The 20,142-nt window shown below is 44.1% G+C and overlaps 1 long non-coding RNA gene across 1 annotated transcript in view; it reads left to right on the forward strand.

Annotated features, from left to right (window-relative positions):
• Nucleotides 1–5,499: 5,499 nt before the first annotated feature.
• Nucleotides 5,500–20,142, forward strand: part of LOC131381074 (uncharacterized) — a 29,584-nt gene continuing 14,941 nt past the window's right edge. The window contains exon 1 of the long non-coding RNA XR_009209521.1: nucleotides 5,500–5,587. This is a non-coding gene — a long non-coding RNA (uncharacterized LOC131381074). The remainder of the gene's footprint in view (nucleotides 5,588–20,142) is intronic.

The raw sequence follows: 20,142 nt of genomic DNA on the forward strand, positions 1-20,142 counted from the left end.
AATCGCCTGTAATCCCAGCTACTTGGGAGGCTGAGGCAGAAGAATTGCTTGAATCCAGGAGGTGGAGGTTGCAGTGAGCCAAGATTGCATCACGGCACTCCAGCCTGGCGGCAGAGCGAGACTCCATCTCAAAAAAAAAAAAAAAAAGAAGAAGAAAAACAATATTTTTTCTGTGCATGACATGGAGAAGTAAAAAAATACGTTATTTGGGTCGGGGGTGGTGGTTCAAACCTGTAATCCCAGCACTTTGGGAGGCCAAGGTGGGCGGATCGCCTGAGGTAGGGAATTCGAGATCAGCCTGACCAACATGGAGAAGCCCTGTCTCTATTAAAAATACAAAATTAGCTGGGCATGGTGGCACATGCCTGCAATCCTAGCTACTCGGGAGGCTGAGGCAGGAGAATCGCTTGAACTCAGGAGACCAAGGTTGCAGTGAGCCGAGATCACACCATTTCAGTCCAACCTGGGCAATAAGAGTGAAACTCCATCTCAACATACATATATATACACATATATATGCACATATATATGCACATATATATATACACACATATGCACACACATATATACACACACACACACACACACACACACACATATATATGTTATTTGGCCTCCAATACAGCAGAAGACAGCTAGTGAACCAAAAACGGGGTGTAGAAAATTTTAGTTGGTTTACTTGGATAAATAAAGTTACATACAGAATACCTAGGAGAGGTGCTGGGGATGGGGGTGGAAATAGAGAAGAGTGACTCAGTCCTCCTTATATATGGAATAATGGATGTAAGGATATAATTAAGTCATCCTTTATGAGCTTGAACCAGGTGAGTAGTGATCACTGGCTTTGATCTTAATTAGCCTATTCTTGATATTAAACATTTGCTATACTCTCTCATTATATATGACTTTCTTCAAGCATGGATAATTGATGGAAGTCGTACATATTTAGAGCCTTTTTATTCCTTCTCTTGATGTCTACACACACCTTGATCAGTCTCTACGTGTAATGTCTATTAATAGATGGTCCCAATCATTAATAAGTAATAATTAGAATGAAAAATCATGAAAAAATTCACACACTAAATTCGGGTCTTTGAATTTACTCTGGCTTAACTGATTTTTTGTGTGTAACTGGCCCATTGAACAGGAAGGACTTGTGTTTTGTGGCCATAGAAGCAACTTTATTTTTATCTCCTACTTTCCCTTTAAAGCTGTTCAGTGCAGGAAGCCCTTGCCTTCCCTTCTGGATGAAAACTCAAGTATTTTCATCACATCTCCGGTCACTCTTGGGTAATAAAAATCCTTACAATCCCTTTAGTTCACATTCACAGGCAGAACCTAGTGATTAACCTTGTCCCTTCCTTCAGCTGGGGCCTGTTGCAGGTGAGAGGCTGTGATCCAGGAAAGGTGGGAGGGGTCAACGGCTGCTCTTTTTTTCACTGTCACCCTGCCTTCCCCAGACTCCCTCCCAGCTAGATCCTGTCTCTTAGGAACTTTTACCAGGAGCTAGGACAGAAAGAACATCATAGGAAGGAGAGGAGAAGTGGGACGACAAGAAAGTACTTACCGAGTTGGTCCACTCTCTGGGCTAACGGGACACACACAGGTACAGACTCCTGATTTATAACAAGATTCCAATGAAATTTAGTGGGAAAAGATGTTATTTTCTTTCTTTTTTTTTTTTTTAATTTAAGAGATTGGGCTCGGCCGGGCACAGTGGCCGGGCGCAGTGGCTCACGCCTGTAATCCCAGCACTTTGGGAGGCCGAGGTGGGCGGATCATGAGGTCAGGAGATAGAGACCAACCTGGCTGACACGGTGAAACCTCATCTCTACTAAAAAATACAAAAAATTAGCCAGGCATGGTGGCGGGCGCGTGTAGTCCCAGCTACTTGGGAGGCTGAGGCAGGAGAATGGCGTGAACTCAGGCGATGGAGCTTGCAGTGAGCTGAGATTGCACCACTGCACTCCAGCCTGGGCCACAGAGTGAGACTCCGTCCTAAAAAAAAAAAGACTGGGCTCACACCTGTAATCCCAGCACTTTGGGAGGCCAAAGCAGGCAGATCACCTGAGGTCAGGAGTTCAAGACCAGCCTGGCCAACATGGTGAAACCCCCGTCTCTACTAAAAATACAAAAATTAGCTGGGTGTGGTGGCATGTGCCTATACTGCCAGCTACTTGGGAGGCTGAGACATGAGAATCGCTTTAACCGAGGAGGCAGGGGTTGCAGTGAGCTGAGATCATGCCGCTGCACTCCAGCCTAGGTGACAGAACAAGACTGTGTCTCACAAAAAAAAAAAAAAAAAAAAAAAAAGACAGAACAAGACTGTGTCTCACAAAAAAAAAAAAAAAAAGATAAATTTAGGAAATGGGTTTTTACTATGTTGCCCAAGCTGGCTCTAAAGTCCCGGGCTCACATCCTCCTACATCAGCCTCTGAAGCAGCTGGGGCACACACAATACCATGCCTGGCTTAGGTGTTATTTTCAATAATGGTGCTAGGTTAACTGGCTACCCATATAGAAAAGAAAATGGACCTTGACTCCTACATCCCTCCATACATCAACATTAATTTGAAATGGATCATAAAAGTAAATGTGAAAGTGGGAGAATATTTTCATGACTTTGAGGTAAGCAACAACTTCTTAAACAGGGAGCACAAATTACCAAATATAAAATAGAATCTTGATAAGTTGGACCTGATTAAAATCAAAAACTTCTTCTTTCCATTAAAAGACATCATTTGAGTGAAAGGCAAGACACAGATGGGAATAAAATATTTGTATTTATATATCTGACGAAAGGCTCCTATCCAGAATATATAAAGAACTCCATATCAGTAAGCAAGACAAACCAATAAAAACTGGCTTAAGACTTGAACTGGTACCTCACAACAAATAAACACATGAAAAGGTTCAAAGCGTCAGGGAAATGTAAGTGAAAAAACCAATGGGGTGCTGTTCCCAGAATGGCTAAAACTAAAAGGAAAACCAAGTGGAGGCAAAGACATGGAGCATGTGTTCCTGATTTAAATTGGTACAGCCACGTTGGAAAACTTAATGGTGCCAAAGTGAAATACACATATACTCTATGACCTAAAAATTCCACTCCTTTGTATATTCCTGATGAAAATGAATGCTTTTATTCACTAAAAGACATGCACAAGGATGTTCATTGCAGCTTTATTCATAACACTTACAAACGGAAACAACTCAAAAATTCATGCATAAATATATTGTGGCATAGTCATATAATGGAATACCACACAATATTGAAAAAGAATGAACTACTGCTATCCACAACTATGTAAATGACTGTCACAGGCATAAGGTAAAGTGAAAGAACCTAGACATAGAAGAACATCTACTATATGTTTTCATTTATAGGACATTCAACAATAGGCAAAACTAATTTATGGTAGATGATAGAGATCAAAACAGCAATTACTTTTGACTGGGAAGGGGCAGGAAGGAGTCTTCTTGAATGTGGAGAATGTTCCATATCTGTAGCAGAGTGGTAGTTACATGGGTATGGTTACTTGAAAAAAAAATCCATCAGACTGTACATCTAAGACTTTATGTAATTCTACCTCAAAGAAAACATTAGTGCCAGCTCATTTTTCATCTTCAGTTGCTTTGTCATTTTTTTCCTTGAACTCTTGTATCTCTGCTTTGAGTGCTTGTTATATAGAGTTATTTTTACTTTAGTTCCTAGAGTTTATGGAGATTTATGGTAGTCTCACAGTTTTACTTTTCTCAATTTCAGTTACCAGGGTCCAAAAATAGGTGCAGTACAGAGAGAGAAATCATATTCACATAACTTTTATTATATTACATTATTTAATTTGTCCTATTTTATTAGTAGTTATTGTCATTAATCTCTTACTGTGCCTAATTTTTTATGATGATAATTATTTTTTGAGACGGGGTCTTATTCTGTCACCTAAGCTGGAGTGCAGAGGCTCGATCATGGCTTACTGCAGCCTCAATCTCCTGGGCTTAAGTGATTCTCCCACCTCAGCCTCCCAAGCAGCTTGGACTACACGCATGCACCACAATGCCAACTAATATTATTTTTTATAGAGACAAAGTTTTGCTATGTTGCCCAGGCTGGTCTGGAACTCCTGAGCTTAAGTGATCCTCGTGCCTCAACCTCCCAAAGTGCTGGGATTACAGGTGTGAGCCACTGAGCCCAGCCTTACTGTGCCTAATTTAGAAATTAAACTTTATCAAATAGACATGCACATATAGGGGGGCAGGCACGGTGGCTCACACCTGTAATCCCAGCACTTTGGGAGGCCGGGGAGAGTGAATCACTTGAGCCCAGGTGTTTAAGACCAGCCTGGCCAACATGGTGAAACCCCCTCTCTACTAAAAGTACAAATATTAGCCGGGCATGGTGGTGCATGCCTGTAGTCCCAGCTACTCAGGAGGCTGAGGCAGGAGAATGGCTTGAACCCAGGAGATGGAGGTTACAGTGAGCAGAGTTCATGCCACTGCACTCCAGCCTGGGCAACAAAGCGAGACTCTGTCTCAAAAAAAAAAAAAAAAAAAAAGCACATATAGGAAAAAAAACATAGTATATAGGGTTTGGTACTGAATGTGGTTTTGGGCATCCACTGGGGGTCTTGGAACGTATCCTCTGTGGATAAGGGCAGGGGACTACTGTGTTTGGTCATGATTTTCACCAGTTTTGAGGCAAGATGTGTCTGTGTTCTTTGCCTGCCAATTGTTTCCTTATTGATTTCCTCCTTTCTCCTTCTTGTATTTTCCTAAAGATTTGTGTGCTGTTTCTCTTTTAGTTACTTCTCACCTTTGAATGAGGGCACTTTTCCTGCAGGGTTGACACACACTATTTCCAATGGACAACATCCAAATTGTCTTCTCTCCAGGGGGCGCCATTGACGTGGAATACAACATGAATAGTGTCTCCTAGAGCCCCTGCCGCCTAGACAGCCTCTTTGCTGTGGGAAGGCACCAGAGCAGAGTGGCAAACCCCTACCTGAGCCCCCATGATCCCAGCAGGGATTCATATGTGTGCTTGTGTGAGCTGGTCTAACCTTTGCTCCTCTACAGAGAGAAAGGCTAGCATCGGCAGGGCTGCTTATGACTGATAGCTATCCCTCCATGCTGTGTCACTGTGCCAAGATTCTTTCCTCACCCTGCTGCCCCTGCCCCTTCATGGTCTCAAATGGGGTCTAAGGGAGCCTCAATAACTGGCCTGCACAAAAGCTTTTTCTAAGCCAGATATTTTCGTTTTGCATCCCAGAGTATCCACTTGTGTTGGACAGTTTGAGTCCTGCCAGCTCTGCCTGCAATATGCAATCTCTAGCTATTGGTTTGGATCTCCTTCTTACCTTAATTGGATTATCACCATAGAAGACAGCCTTCCTTCACATATATTAAAGTTCCAGGTAAAAGCAGCTTAGTCATTTCATCAAGATAAAGTTTCTTATTCTTCTTGTTGCTTTCAGGTGATTTAAAATATTTTGTTCTTACACACAATGCTGCAACTGTACATAACTCAACTTCTATATATGCAAGTGTATCTGCAGAACAAATGCCTATAATTGGAATACTGGTCAAAAGGGTAAGTGCCTTTATAATTTAAATAAATACTACCAACATGCCCTTCTAGAAGTTTTACCAATTTATATTCCCATTGGTAACCATGCTCATTTCCCCAGACCCTTGCCTCAGATAACAGAGATATAAATGCACTTAACAGTATAAAGGAAAACCCTAATACTGATACCATAATTAATTACATTGGGTCAGATTCTTGGTTTCAACAATAAAGTTTATATTAAATAGCTTAGGCAGAAAGGGATTTATTAAGTAGCTCATATAAGCATTGGAAGGGCTGGAAGAACAGGCTCTCGGCTAAGCTTCCAGTAACAACTCTCAGAACCATAGTGTGGAACTGGCCTGGTGAGATGGCTGCTGCCATGGCCATATCCAGGGTGATATTCCCTCTAAGCCGCGAGCTGCTCCTCCAACTGCAGAAACGTGTCCTCCTGCTGCACAGAACACTCTTCACTCAGAGAGCTGCGTGGCTCCCTCCCTGGGCCAATTCCCAGTAGGTATTCCTGCCGGAGTCTCAGCCCAGGCCCCACAGTTGGCTAGTCTCTTCTGCCTGAAGTCGATTCAGTTGGGTTTCTCAGACATTGCTGAGTCCAGCTGTGTGGGAGGCTCTGTGCCATACAGCTGGCCTGACCATTGCCCATGGGAAGCCAGCTCAAGGGGGGAAGCCTGAAGGCTTTGAGCACTTATCCCAAAGGTGAAGATGTAGCTCATCAAGGCACCTGGTATAAACAGCCTGATCTTCATGATTTTACTCTCAACGGGTCTTCCGAACCTCCCTCCTGTTTAAATGCCCCAAAGCCACCCACCTATGAGGCAGTGACATGTGCCAGGGTGTATGCCAAATGCCAGACACACAAAGATGAAACGGAAAGAGGAAAAAAAATCTTACTACCTCTCACCAGAGTAGGTGAAATGAAGCACATTGCCAAAGGTCAGATATTGGTTTAGAGCCAGAGAAAAAATAAGATGGAAAAAGCAAGTGAAATTTCTCCTATCTGGCTGGGAGAGTTGAGTGTGTATGGCAGGGAAACCCCGGATAGTGGAGGGAAATGTGATTGGAATCTGTGATCAGAGAGCAGGGTGCTGGGAGGCCCTGGGGGCTGTAGGAAATGAGTTCTGGGATATTGAGTTGAGCACTTCAATACGGTACCCACTACCTATGTGCAGCTATTGGGCACTTGAAATGTAGCTGGTGCCGTATGTTGAAATGACAATATTTTAAATATATTAAGTCAAATAAAACACATTAATAAAATGCATTATTAACATTGATTTTATCTATTCTTTTTATACCTTTTTAATGTGATATTAGGGAATTAAAAATTATATATATGGCTTGCATTCTATTTCTATTGGACAGTGCTGAGCTAGACAATCAAGAGAAAAATCAATGGAATGGAAGCCTTTGCATCTCTTCTTTTGCTCTCTCTGGCCCTTTCCTGCCTTCTCTCTCTCTCTCTTTTTTTGAGATGGAGTTTCACTCTGTTCCCCAGGCTAGAGTGCAGTGGCACAACCTTGGCTCACTGCAACCTCTGCCTCCTGGCTTCAAGCAATTATGCCTCAACCTCCCAGGTAGCTGGGATTACAGGTGTCTGCCACCATGCCCAGCTAATTTTTGCATTTTCGGTAGAGACGGTTTCACCATGTTGGCCAGCCTGGTCTTGAACTCCTGACCTCAAATGATCTGCCTGTCTTGGCCTCCCAAAGTGTTGGGATTACAGGCGTGAGTCACTGCGCCTGGCCAAAGTTCACAGATTTAAACGTTAATCTCATTCAAAAAACACCTGCACATAAAACATCCAGAATAATGTTTGACAAAGTATCTGAGCACCATGGCCCACCCAAGCTGGCACATAAAATTAACCACCATGTGGGGATATAAGACAACAGGGAGTGGGGGAACTAGGGCTAACTAGAGACTTCATGCCCTTCCCAGGACACAGAAAAACCAATGTCAAAACCCCACGCATTGGAGCTAATACAAAAACAGAAGCAAAAAAACACTAATGCAGACTAAATTTGGTCCCAAGTCCCTAGAGCCTTAATAATGAATGGCCTTGGGCTTAGAGACTCAGTGTTTAAATACGTCAGTGTTTTCAACCTTCACCTAACACTCAGGCTACCTGCCTGCCCCATGATCATTCCTGGCTTTAATGCTTTTCTACTTTTGAAACAGCTAAGTGTTTTTTTTTCTCCAGGAACTAGGAGAATCATTTTCTGAGAAGGTAGAGTGGGCTCCACCTAATTGTGTTTGGAGTTGACTGTCAAGTCCAGATTCCAACACAGAATCAAAAGATGCTGAGAATATCTTGTGTTGAGCTCTCCCTGACTTGTAACTTGCCTTTAGGAGTTAATTTGATTCGAGGGCTAGTATCCATAATATTTGTAAGCACTTGTTATTTAATTGATTCAAATATTGTTTTGTCATGTGGGACAGCCTCTTGATGCTAAGCAAGTCAAAAGCTGCCCCAGTCCATTGTTGATGTCATTCCTTTTCTTCTTTTTTTGTTTTTTTTTTGAGATGGAGTCTCGCTCTGTTGCCCAGGCTGGAGTGCAGTGGCGTGATCTTGGCTCACTGTAACCTCTGCCTCCCAGGTTCAAGCAATTCTTCTGCCTCAGTCTCCCAAATAGCTAGGATTACAGGCGCCTGCCACCATGTCTGGTTAATTTTATGTATTTTTAGTAGAGACAGGGTTCCACTCTGTTGGCCAGGCTGGTTTCGAACTCCTGACCTCATGATCCGCCCGCCTTGGCCTCCCAAAGTGCTGGGATTACAGGTGTAATCATACAGACTCCCCAGTAGGTTCATCCTTTTCCCAAATCTGCACACCACGTTAATGCACTCTGTGGAGAGATTATTTTTAGTCATCAAATTCCTTAACATGTTGGTGATGAATTTTCTGCTACAGATTTTTTTTTTTTTTTTTGCATTTAAAAAAATCAAATCACAGCATGGCTTTCATCTGGGAACCACATGTCTAGGAAAGTAATTATTTCAAATCCAAGGACACAACCAACTGTAGCTAAAATGGATTCAGTTTTTGGTTCTGTCATACCTGCTCAGAAAGCACTGTGCTCTCACCAAACTCACTGTGTTACATACACATTGAGCAGTGTCCACCAGCCTCAAAAATGTCTTCCTAAATGACTGATACTGGGGACCTGAAGTTTGAGGGAGTTTGCAGTCTCTGGAAATGGAGAACAGGAACCAGGTAAAGCTGTCAATTTTGCAGGATTCTGAAGTGATGGGATGCAGATGCAAGAAAACAGAACTACAGGAGAATTTTACAAAATCTGCTATCTGTATTGATGTTGACTGTGCTATGAAAGGAAATTAGATGGTAAGTTCCTTCATGGAAAGGAAGTAACTTATCCTTAGCACATACTTGCTTAGAACATGTGATTTCATGATGAAAGGAAATGAAACCTTGACCTCACAAAGAAAAAAAACCTAGTGTCTCCTGTAGCTGCATTTCAATCAATCATCATGGAATGAGGGCAGAGAAGGATAATTATACTCCTTAAAGAGTAATTCAACTAAACTTTGCGTCTGTGTTTATGAACATCATGTAGGTAAGTGTCAGCTTCTTCAGAAAGGCATTTTCCCAGTGGAAAAAGCTGTAGACTGAAGGGGAAGACTTGGATGTTGATTCTGAGACGTGTACATGTTTGACCTTGAATATGCCACCAAATGTCCCCAAGACTCAGTGTATTCTGTAGAAATCATTTGTGAAAATATAATGGGCACATGGACTAGTGCATTCATTCAGGACAGCAATCCAACCTTCCCCAGAGAAGCTGAGTGACAGGAGCCTTTTTGGCCCTGCAACCCCCAAGAGAAGCTCACCTCAGGCCCAAACGTTCACCTTTATGAGGATGTTCATTGCATGTAATCCCAGCACTCTGGGAGGCTGAGGCAGTTGAACCACTTGAGGCCAGGAGTTCGAGACCAGCCTGGCGAACATGATGAAACCCCGTCTCTACTAAAAATACAAAAATTAGCTGGGCGTCATGGCGCACACCTGTAGTCCCAGCTACTCAGGAGGCTGAGGCAGGAGAATCACTTGAACCTGGGAGGCAGAGATTGTAGCGAGCCGAGATCGTACCCACTGCACTCCAGCCTAGGTGACAGAGCAAGACTCCATCTCCAAAAAAAAGAAAAAAAAAAGTGCGCCTCAAGCTAGTATCCATCTCTAGGGAAATGAATAACTAAAATATGAAGGGTCCTTATCACAAAACACTCTGTAGTAATTAGAAGTGATGAATTAGAGATATACGGAGCAACATGGATGACCTATAATTCATAGTACGGCATGAATAAATGAGAGATAGAACAATATGTTGGCTGGTTAAAATCACACATGGAACATAACCCACGTATCGATCAAAAATAAATAACTCTCTCTGAGGACGTACTCCAAACATACTAGAGAGGATGCCTACGGAAGTGAAGACTGAGGAAATGGCAACAGAAAATACGAGAGGGGCCCCTTGTCCAGAACCAATGACAAGAATGTGGCAAACAAACACCTCCAGCCTAACGAGAAGCACAGCAAAAACTGTCCTTCCTCACCCCCTCAGAGTGGGAATTGCTTCACCCCTTCTGCTTGCTATCACGGGGTTTCTTGTTTTTAAACTGTTCTCTAGGAGTCTCTACTCTGTTAAGTGATACCGTCGATAAAACTTAGAGCTCATGTACAGTTTGCAAATATTCTTTTGTTCTTTGGATTTTCTTAGTCAAATTAAGTATTAGATGTGGATATAAAGTAATGAGTTTTTAAGCTTCATCCAAATGAATGTTATTTCTTCCAAAGCAGTCATAGTTTCCAGCAGTTCTGCCAAAGCTTGAAACATTTTTGGAACTTTGTGTGTGTGTGTCTGTGTGTGTGTGTGTGCATGTTCACATTGTGTGTGCATGTGTGTGTGTGTACAATGTGCTTAAAGACCAGTCAAACTTTATATTATTTTCTTTTTTTTGAGACAGAGTCTCTGTCGCCCAGGCTGGAGTGCAGTGGTGCCATCTCGGCTCACTGCAAGCTCCGCCTCCCGGGTTCACGCCATTCTCCTGTGTCAGCCTCCCAAGTAGCTGGGACTATAGGCACCCACCACCATGCCTGGCTAATTTTTTGTATTTTCAGTAGAGACGGGGTTTCACTGTGTTAGCCAGGATGGTCTCGATCTCCTGACCTCGTGGTCCACCCGCCTCGGCCTCCCAAAGTGCTGAGATTACAGGCGTGAGCCACCGCGCCCAGCCTCAAACTTTGTATTATTTTCAAATCTAGTCTTACATTACCTGATCACTGCCCACCTAGCCAATCTCATCTCATCCTGTTCTCCCCATTTTGCCCACAGTATTCCAGGCACTCCTGGCTTCTTTTAGTTTCTCCCGTGCACACAATGCATTCTTGCTGGGGGTAGCTGTTCCATTTGTCTGAGATGCTCATCTTTCTGGTCTTCCTCCTCAAGGTGGGCTCCTTTCTGTTGCACAGGTCTTAGTTAAATGTCACATCCTTAGAGAAGCTTTCTCTGACCACCCAAACCAAAGAACCGTCTGAGGACTTGCTATCTCACTATCCTGCTTTTAATTTTTCCACTGTCACCACTCTCAGATATTTGCTTGTTTAATGACTGTATCCCCAATTTAAATAAAAGTCACATATTCTCATGGGGCTCAGTGGCTTACGCCTATAATCCCAGCACTTTGAGAGGCCGAGGCATGCGGATGACTTGAGACGAGGAGTTGGAGACCAGCCTGCCAACATGGTGAGACCCTGTCTCCACTAAAAGAACTACAAAATTAGCTGGGCATGGTGGCACGCACCTGTAATCCCAGCTACTCAAGAGGCTGAGGCAGGAGAATCGCTTGAGGTTGCAGTGAGCCGAGATCATGCGATTGCACTCCAACCTAGGCAACAGAATGAAACTCCGCCTCTTAAAAAAAAACAAAACACATATTCTCATGGCCAAGAAAGGTGCCTGCCACATAATAGGTGCTATGAGAATGTTTGTTGAACACACTGGAGTATGAGGAACTCAGATCTCTGCCCCTGAGTTCCAAAAAATAAGCAACTTAAGCATAAGAGGTTATTGTAGATTTTCTCCTTTGTTAATTGCCTTATTCTTTTATTACATCACCTCATTGCTAACTTTGCATCACATATCCCTATTTATTTATTTATTTTTTGAGACAGTCTCACTCTGTCGCCCAGGCTGGAGTATAATGGCACGATCTCGGCTCACTGCAACCTCCTCCTCCTGGGTTCAAGGGATTCTCCTCCCTCAGCCTCCCGAGAAGATAGGACTACAGGCGCATGCTGCCATGCCCAGCTAATTTTTTGTATTTTTAGTAGAGACAGGCTTTCACCGTGTTAGCCAGGATGGTCTCAATCTCCTGACCTCATGATCTGCCCACCTCAGCCTCCCAAAGTGCTGGGATTACAGGTGTGAGCCACCGTGCCTGGCCTACATATCCCTATTTATAAGTGTATCTGTTTTTCCTACTAAGCTGTGGGCCTCCGGAAAGAACTATGTTATAAATTTTTCATATTCCCTAGAGGATTTAGCATAAAACTTTGATATTCTGAATGCTAGATATATATTGTTATGAGATTGAACGGCATCTGATTGGTATGAATAAGTGTGTTTGTGTAAGTATGTGTGTGTGCATTACAGGTATAGTGAGAGACAGACAAGCAGAGAGAACACATTTGTATGGGCCTGTGTGGGTACATTTTGTGCCAGTGATTTTTATACTGATTTTGAGGGTCTGCTTACATTTAGAAAGTACAAATTTGGACAGAGATCAAGTTTCTGGGCCATGTTGTCATAACAACCTAAGTTCTGCAGGACCTAAAATAACTCAGACAAAACGTGATAAGATCATGGACTTAAGATGGTCTATACCCAATGTACATGATACTCTGCTCTTTCTCACATGAAGAACAGTGACATAAAGGAGTTAAAGGGGGACAAGGCCACAAAAACCATGGTTACCCCGATATTTAACTGGAGTAGGCTGAACTCCTTGAGGACTGACCCTGTGTCCTGCTGATTTTTCTCTGCAGTGACTAACACAATGCATCATAATGCATAGGGAACACTTAACGAAAGCTTGCTAAGTGATGGACTAAATGAAAAACTGAAGAAATGAAAAGTAATGAGATTGATTCTTTTATATGACTCATGAATTGGCTCAGAAGCCATTGGCTCCGAAGAAACTCAGTTGAAGAGTTCCAAAAACGCAGCATCGTTGACCTAAGTGTGTGGTCTCTATAGAACACATATTCAGCTATAGAATGTGGCATTGCTATCCATCAAGTCGCCATCTTTCAGACTCTCAGGCTAGAAACTTTAGAAGCTGACATGAGTCATCCACCGTTCTTCCCTTCCACATCTAAGCAGTCATTAATTCCTGCCAGGTTTACCTCAGGAATAGCCTCAGCCCACAGTGCCTCATTGTCTAATATCTAGACAATAGACGCCAGTCTCTCCTATTTGCAATCAATCCTTCCCCAACTCCCCAAAGTTATTCCCCTGTAACCAGTATATTAAACGAGATGGATTTGGGATGGCTCAAACAGAAAGCACTTGTCCTATCTTATAACTGTGCTGTGGTTTGAATGTGTCCCCCGAAATTCACATGTTGGAAATTTAATCCCCAATACAATGGTGTTGAGAGGTGGGATCTTTAAGCCGTGATTAGGTCATGAGGGCTCTGTTTGCACTGATGGATTAAGGTCATTATTGAGGGAGTGGGTTCCTGATAAAGGGATTATTTCAGCCCTCTCCCCTCCCCTCATTGCCTCCTTCCCCCCTCTCCTCTCTCCCTCCTTCCCCCCTCTCCTCTCTCCCTCCTTCCCTCTCTCCTTCCCTCTTTTCCTCTCTTTCATGTGCATGCATGGGTCCATGCTGTCCTGCCCTTCCACCTTTTGCCATGGGATGATGCAGCAAGAAGGTCCCTGCTAGGCTGGATGTTTTGGTTCACACCTGTAATCCCAGCACTTTGGGAGGATGAGATGGGAGGATCTCTTAGCCCAAGAGTTTGAGAGCAGCTTGGGCAACAATAGTGAGACCTCATCTCTACAAAAAATAAAAAAATTAGCTGAGTGTGGTGGCATGTGCTTGTAGTCCGAGCTACTCTGGAGGCTGAGGTGGAAGAATTGCTTCAGCCCCGGAGTTCAAGGCCACAGAGAGCCATTATTGCACTACCGCACTCCATCCTGGGCAACAGAGCAAGACCCCGTCTCAAAAAAAAAAAACAACAAAAAAACCAAAAAAAACAAAAACAAAACAAAACCAAAAGCAAGAGGCTGGGTGTGGTGGCTCACACCTGTAATCCCAGCACTTTGGGAGGCTGAGTTGGGTGGATCACAAGGTCAGGAGTTCAAGATCAGCCTGACCAATATGGTGAAACCCCCTCTCTATTAAAAATACAAAAATTAGCCGGATGTGGTAGCAGGGGCCTGTAATTCCAGCTACTCGACTGAGCCTGGAGAATTGCAGATTGTGCCACTGCACTCCAGCCTGGGTGACAGAGTGAGACTCTGTCTCAAAAAAAGAAAGAAAGAAGAAGGTTATTTGATCAATGTGGGCTCCTTGGACTTAGTGGCCTCCAGAACTGTAAGAAATAAATCTCTGCTCTTTATTAATTACTGTTTCAGGTATTCTGTTATAGTAGCACAAAATGGATTGAGAAAGACTGTCCCTCCTCTCTCAAATCTTTCTTCCCTACCCATCCATGGTTTCTCTTTTTTCTTTTGAGACAGGGTCTCGCTCTGTCATGCAGGCTGGAGTGCAGTGGTGCAATCACAGCTCACTGTAGCCTTGACGTCCTGGGCTCTGCTGAGCCTCTCACCTCAACCTCCCTGGGACCACAGGCATGCACCATCACACCCAGCTAATTTTTGTAGTTTTCTGTAAAGACAAGGTCTCCTCATTTTACCCAGGCTGGTCTCCAACTCCGCGGCCCAAGTGATCTGCCCACCTCGGCCTCCCAAAGTGCTGGGATTACAGGTGTGAGACATGGCACCCAGCCCCTGCCCATGATTTTCTGTTTATCATCAGGTATTGAAAAGTTCAGCCCAATCTAATATCAAAATTTTAATTTCTTATCCAAATTAAAGTTCTCCCTGTCACTAGTGTGAGCAAACTTAGGCTTGTAAGCATATAGGGAAGAAGGGGGTTCCAGTCATCGTCTTCTCTTTGTTTCGCCTCCTCTTGCATTAGCTGGGCCCAGGAGAGAGGGGATTAAAGAAACAGAGGCCTTCAGTGGCTCTTGAGTTGTAATCACGGCACCCTCGGTAACTAGCAGATCTAACGGGTATTTCTCTAGTGAGGTGTTTTTGAGAATTTGTTTAGAGACCCTTCCTCCTTTGGCCCTCCTACTAAGCATTCCCTTGGTTTGGACAGTGCCCGTTTTAGCTAGGCTCTTCCATTCTCCCCTTTATGACTTGAATTCCAGTTGACCATCCCACATAGTGTTTCTTATGTTGGAATTATCCAGAAGGACCTCGTAGGGTCTGTAAGATGACTCAAGTCCAGCTTTCTTCCTCATGTCAACCTGGCACAAACTTCCCCACTGTTTCTGCAAGTGTGGCTTGTTCCTTCTGGGTCCCCTGGCTTTGCTCTACTGCCACCCACCAGCCTTCCACTGAAGAACTTTTTCCACTGATAGCAGAACGCAGCCTCTCTGTCCCTTCTCTTAGGAAGCCTGGAGATGGGTGAATGTCTAACCATGGCAGAACTGGCACAAGGCCACTCTCTTTGCAAGTCCTGCCTAGACAGTCTTGTACCTCACTTAGGATGTGGAGGGGGGACTGAAACCTATTGTTCTCAGTTTTGGAGCCTCAGCCAAAACTCTGAGAAAGGAAAAGCTCTATTTTAACATGCTGTTACATTCCTTTAAAAACATCACATATTGTTTTGTTTTGTTTTAATTAACTGTTCCAAGTTTTGTTTTGTTTTGTTTTTTTCTTTTCTTTTTTCTTTTTTTTGAGATGGAGTTTCACTCTTATTGCGCAGGCTGCAATGCAATGGTGCAATATTGGCCCACTACAACCTCCACCTTCTGGGTCCAAGTGATTCTCCTGCCTCAGCCTCCTGAGTAGCTGGGATTACAGGCACACGCCAACAGGACGTGCATCTAGCTAATTTTTGTATTTTTAGTAGAGACGGGGTTTCGCCACATTGGCCAGGCTGGTCTCGAACTCCTGACCTCAGGTGATCCACCCACCTTGGCTTCCCAAAGTGCTAGGATTGCAGGCATGAGCCACTGTGCCCGGCCCTAACTGTTCCAAGTTTACAATGTTTGATTTTTGAAGTCCAGACTCAGAACAGACATCTAAGTGGATCACTGGACCCCCAGCATTTTGCAAATGAGGAAGCGAAACCCAAGGAAGTTCACTGACTTACGGAAGATCACACAGCTGGTAATGACTGAAACAGAACTTGGTCCTAGATCTTCGGCTTCTAGATCTTATGTTCTTCTTACCACATTGTCCTGCCTGAAATGCCTCTCCTTTAAAGGTACCAGAGACATTTGCTCCTGATAAAGCTACTTGTATGTAAGGGTCAACTGAAAATAATACAAACGTTTAATGATTTTCAAAAAGCCTAGAGCTGGGTGCAGTGGTGTACATCTGTAGTCCCAGCTACTCAGGAAGCTGAGCACAGCCCAGGAGTTCGAATCCAGCCTGGGCAACATAGCACAACCCCATCTCTGTTTTTGTTATTTATTTATTAATTTTTTAATTTAAAAAAGCCTATGAACTAGATGCTGTGATTATGGTGATTATGGATGATTTTAATTTTTGGTTTATCTATGTTTTCTAAGCTTTCTATGAAGATTATATATTTCTCTTATTGTAAGGAAACAAAACATATAAAATTACTCTTTTTCTTGTAGGTCTCTGTTTTAGAAAGTAATTCCATATAAATGAAAACAAAACTACATCTATCCAGCTTTTGGAAAGTCTGTTTGAGTAGAATAATAAGACCTGACGTAGGGTCCTGGCTCTTGTTAACTGTGTAACCTTGAGTTAGTCCCCTGACCTTTGGGATTCATTTTATTAAGTGTAGTATGGGGAGCCTGGATGGTATAAAATCTAAGCTGTTTTCTAATTCTGAAAATAAAAAATTTTTCTTAGAAGGCTTGTAAGGAGCAATTATGAAAACTTACATGAAAGGTCTCCAAATATAAAGCTTCATGTACATTTTATGGCAATAAAGGACCATGATTTCTCATCATTCTCTACCATGAGCCTTCCAGTCAAGTGAGATCAGCTGTGTCATTTTACCCAAGTAAAGCACTTCTGACTTTGAAGACCCTGGAAGTCTTCACTGATGCTCAAGTCCTACCTCCTTGGTGAAGTCTCCTTGACTATTCCAGCCCTCATCGGCCCACCTTCCAGTCCCTACATACTTTGAGCCTACACTACACCATTTAGGTAATCATTTGATGCTCTTCTGTGTTGTACACTGTGATTTCTTGTGTATTCAACTTTTATTTAAGAGATAGAGTCTTGCTTTGTCACCCAGGCTGGAGTGCAGTGGCATGATCCTAGCTTCCTGTAGCCTCGAACTCCTGGGCTCAAGCAATCCTCCTGCCTCAGCTTCCCGAGTAGCTGGGACTACAGATGCATGTCACCATGACAGGATCTTGCTTTGTTGCCCAGACTGGTCTCAAACTCCTGAGCTCAAGTAGTCCTCCTAAAGTGTTGGGATTACAGGCGTGAGCCACTGTGCCCAGCCCATATTTGTTTTTTTTCTCCAAGCCATTGCCTGCAGGCAGCAGCCATGCTCACTGTCTCTGTTTTTCCCCTATCCTTGCTCAACCTAGGCTGAGCCCTCCCAGGGCCCTCTGTGTATGTTTGTTAGTGAGAAGTGTCTGTTAGAAGAAAGGGTCTGGAAGGTTCAATTAGAGACTCAAGATCTGTGGGGTTCCCAGCTGTCCCTGGAGCAAGGTACCCTTGACAGCCAGTCTATGGTCTAGGAGAGAGCGAAGTTGATTCCTTTTCTTCCAGCTTCCTTTGGGTCTTTCCCCAACCTGGCCTTGGGCAAGGCTGACTCTGGGTTGCTTTTCTGTTGCTGTTATCCCTGGAATTGGACCCATAGTTTGAGCCTCCTCTGGAAAAGGGATCACAAGTCTCTCCTTACACTGCTGGCTCCAGGTCACCTCCTGTAGGCCAGGCCTGGGGGGTGGAGTCAGCCAGAGCACTAAACTATCTGGGGTATGCTCTGGGCCTCTTGGCTGAGAAGGCCAAAACACTCACCATCAGCTCTGCTATTTTCTTTCTCCCCAGGACCTGGGGAGAAAAGAGGAAGAGCCACTTCTCTTATCACTCTCTTTGGCTGGTCTCATCCATTCCTCTTCCATCCTTCATGCCTCCTCTCTCTATGTCACGGTCCCCATTTTCTTCTCCCTGACCACTGTCCCTCTGACAGTCTTTCCGACTTCCAGAGTTCATTTTCAGGCCTCTCTTCCTCATCTCCTCTCCTTTCCCACTTAGACCGAGCTCTTGTCAGCCCACCTTTCTGTTTCTGGCTGTTTCCACTGTTGTTCCCTGTCCACAGACCAAATGGGGCAGGGAGGTTATGCCACCCTTGTGGGCCCGGCAGGGAGCTGGGTGATTTTTAAGCATTTTTCTCATTTTAAGGGCTAGGTGACAGAATGGTTGCCTGAGGCCCCACCTCAGAAGCTGGCCTAGGGTCCTGACAGGAGTTGTCTCACACTCCATCCCACAGAACTGGGGCGAGGTGGTGGCAGTGCTGGCATCAGACCACAATGTTAGGGGAGTAGCTGAAGCCCTCCGAAGTAGGCCACGCCTGCGCCATTGCACGGTTCGGAGCTCTCCCATCAGCCATCCCGAGCGCACTGCCTCAAGTCGCACATCCAAAGTGAAATGTGGGTGTTTTAATCACTGAAGAGAATCCTTAATGCTGCTCCTTCAGCACATAGCTGTCTCTCCTGTGCCAGGAACCACAGGGAGCCTATTGCTTTCCATCCTGAACTGGATCCAGAAGCATTAGGTGAGGCTCAGTACAATTTTCAGTTGTTATCATGGGAGGCCCTTAGAGACGCTTCTCAATTCTAGCAATTAGCCACACAGGGGTCAACCAAGTGTTCTCAGCTCTAATTAACAGCTGTGTTGAATCTGGGACACATAGAATTCCTTTGGGGATGCGCTCTTCAAACAGAAACAAAGCCAGAATAGCAAGCTCTTTCCTCTTTATCAGAGGCTATGAAGTATGAAAACGACTGCTGAGGGGATTCTTAATGAAAATACCGGGAAGCTGAGTGGCCTCTGGGCTGCATGTATGAATTTAAAGGCAAAAAGACAATCTCAGCTCGACTGTGAAGTTATCTACTGGGGCTCAGGAGGCTCCGGGGAGTGCTGGGGGAATTAGGTGCCTCTTAGCTCCACTCCCAGAACCCGGTACACCCAGCAGGCTACACGATAATCATCACCACACAAATCAAAGGCTTGATCTCTGGCTTCAAAAGGAAAAGGAACAGGAACAGGATACTCTGTGTTGGGACTCCTGCTCTGAGCGGGAACTATGCTGATGCCTGTTCAAGTTGTTCCCTGGGTATTTTGGCTTCTTGCCCTGCCTGACAGCTGCAGGAGTTCTGTAAGAAATCTGAGGGAGAATTTCCTTTGCAACCATGACTGAGGACCCAGGATCAAGAGCTTTGCAGACAGAAAAGACATTACCCTTCGAATATCCCAAGCCATCTATTAGGGTCAGCAAGCAGCCGGCAAAAAGCGGGGCAGCTGGCGGTCCAGCCCTGGGTGGAGAAAGTGGATTCCATCGGGAAACAGCCAGCTGAAGTTTTCTTTACTAACTGAGAGCAAATGCACCGAGGCATTTAAAAATAAGCATATGTTCATACTGGAATGTTTCAAATGAACAGAAACGACACCTAAGGCCCAGATCAATAAATATTAACTTTGTGACACACTTACTTCACAACTTTTTCTAAACAATTTGGTATACATTAAAACCTACCCCTTCTTCCCCTGACCCCACTCCCCACTCCCATCCTGAGGTTAGTAGATATTTTTCTATGTAAACCACAAACAGGAGTTTATATTCTTCTTCTTCTTTTTTTTTTTTTTTTTTTTTTTTTTTTTGAGACAGAGTCTCGCTCTGTTGCCAGGCTGGAGTGCAGTGGTATAATGTTGGCTCACTGCAACCTCCGCCTCTTGGTTTCAAATGATTCTCCTGCCTCAGCCTCCCAAGTAGTTGGGACCACAGGTGCACGCCACCATGGCCAGCTAATTTTTGTATTTTCAGTAGAGACGAGGTTTTACCATGTTGGCCAGGATGGTCTCGATCTCCTGACCTCGTGATCTACCTGCCTTGGCCTCCCAAAGTGCTAGGATTACAGGCGTGAGCCACCGCGCCCAGCCTGTGTTCTTACTGCATACTGATGCATCTATAAACAAAGATATCCTTCTCTCTGTTTTTGAAATGTAAGTGGTATCATTTTGTACTTCTCTTTTTGCAAAGTGTTTTTATTTCCCTCACCATGTTTCAGAATCAGCCACATTAATATAT

This window comes from Hylobates moloch, unplaced genomic scaffold, assembly GCF_009828535.3.
Source record: "Hylobates moloch isolate HMO894 unplaced genomic scaffold, HMol_V3 SCAFFOLD_13, whole genome shotgun sequence".
NCBI classification, from domain to species: Eukaryota; Metazoa; Chordata; class Mammalia; order Primates; family Hylobatidae; genus Hylobates; species Hylobates moloch.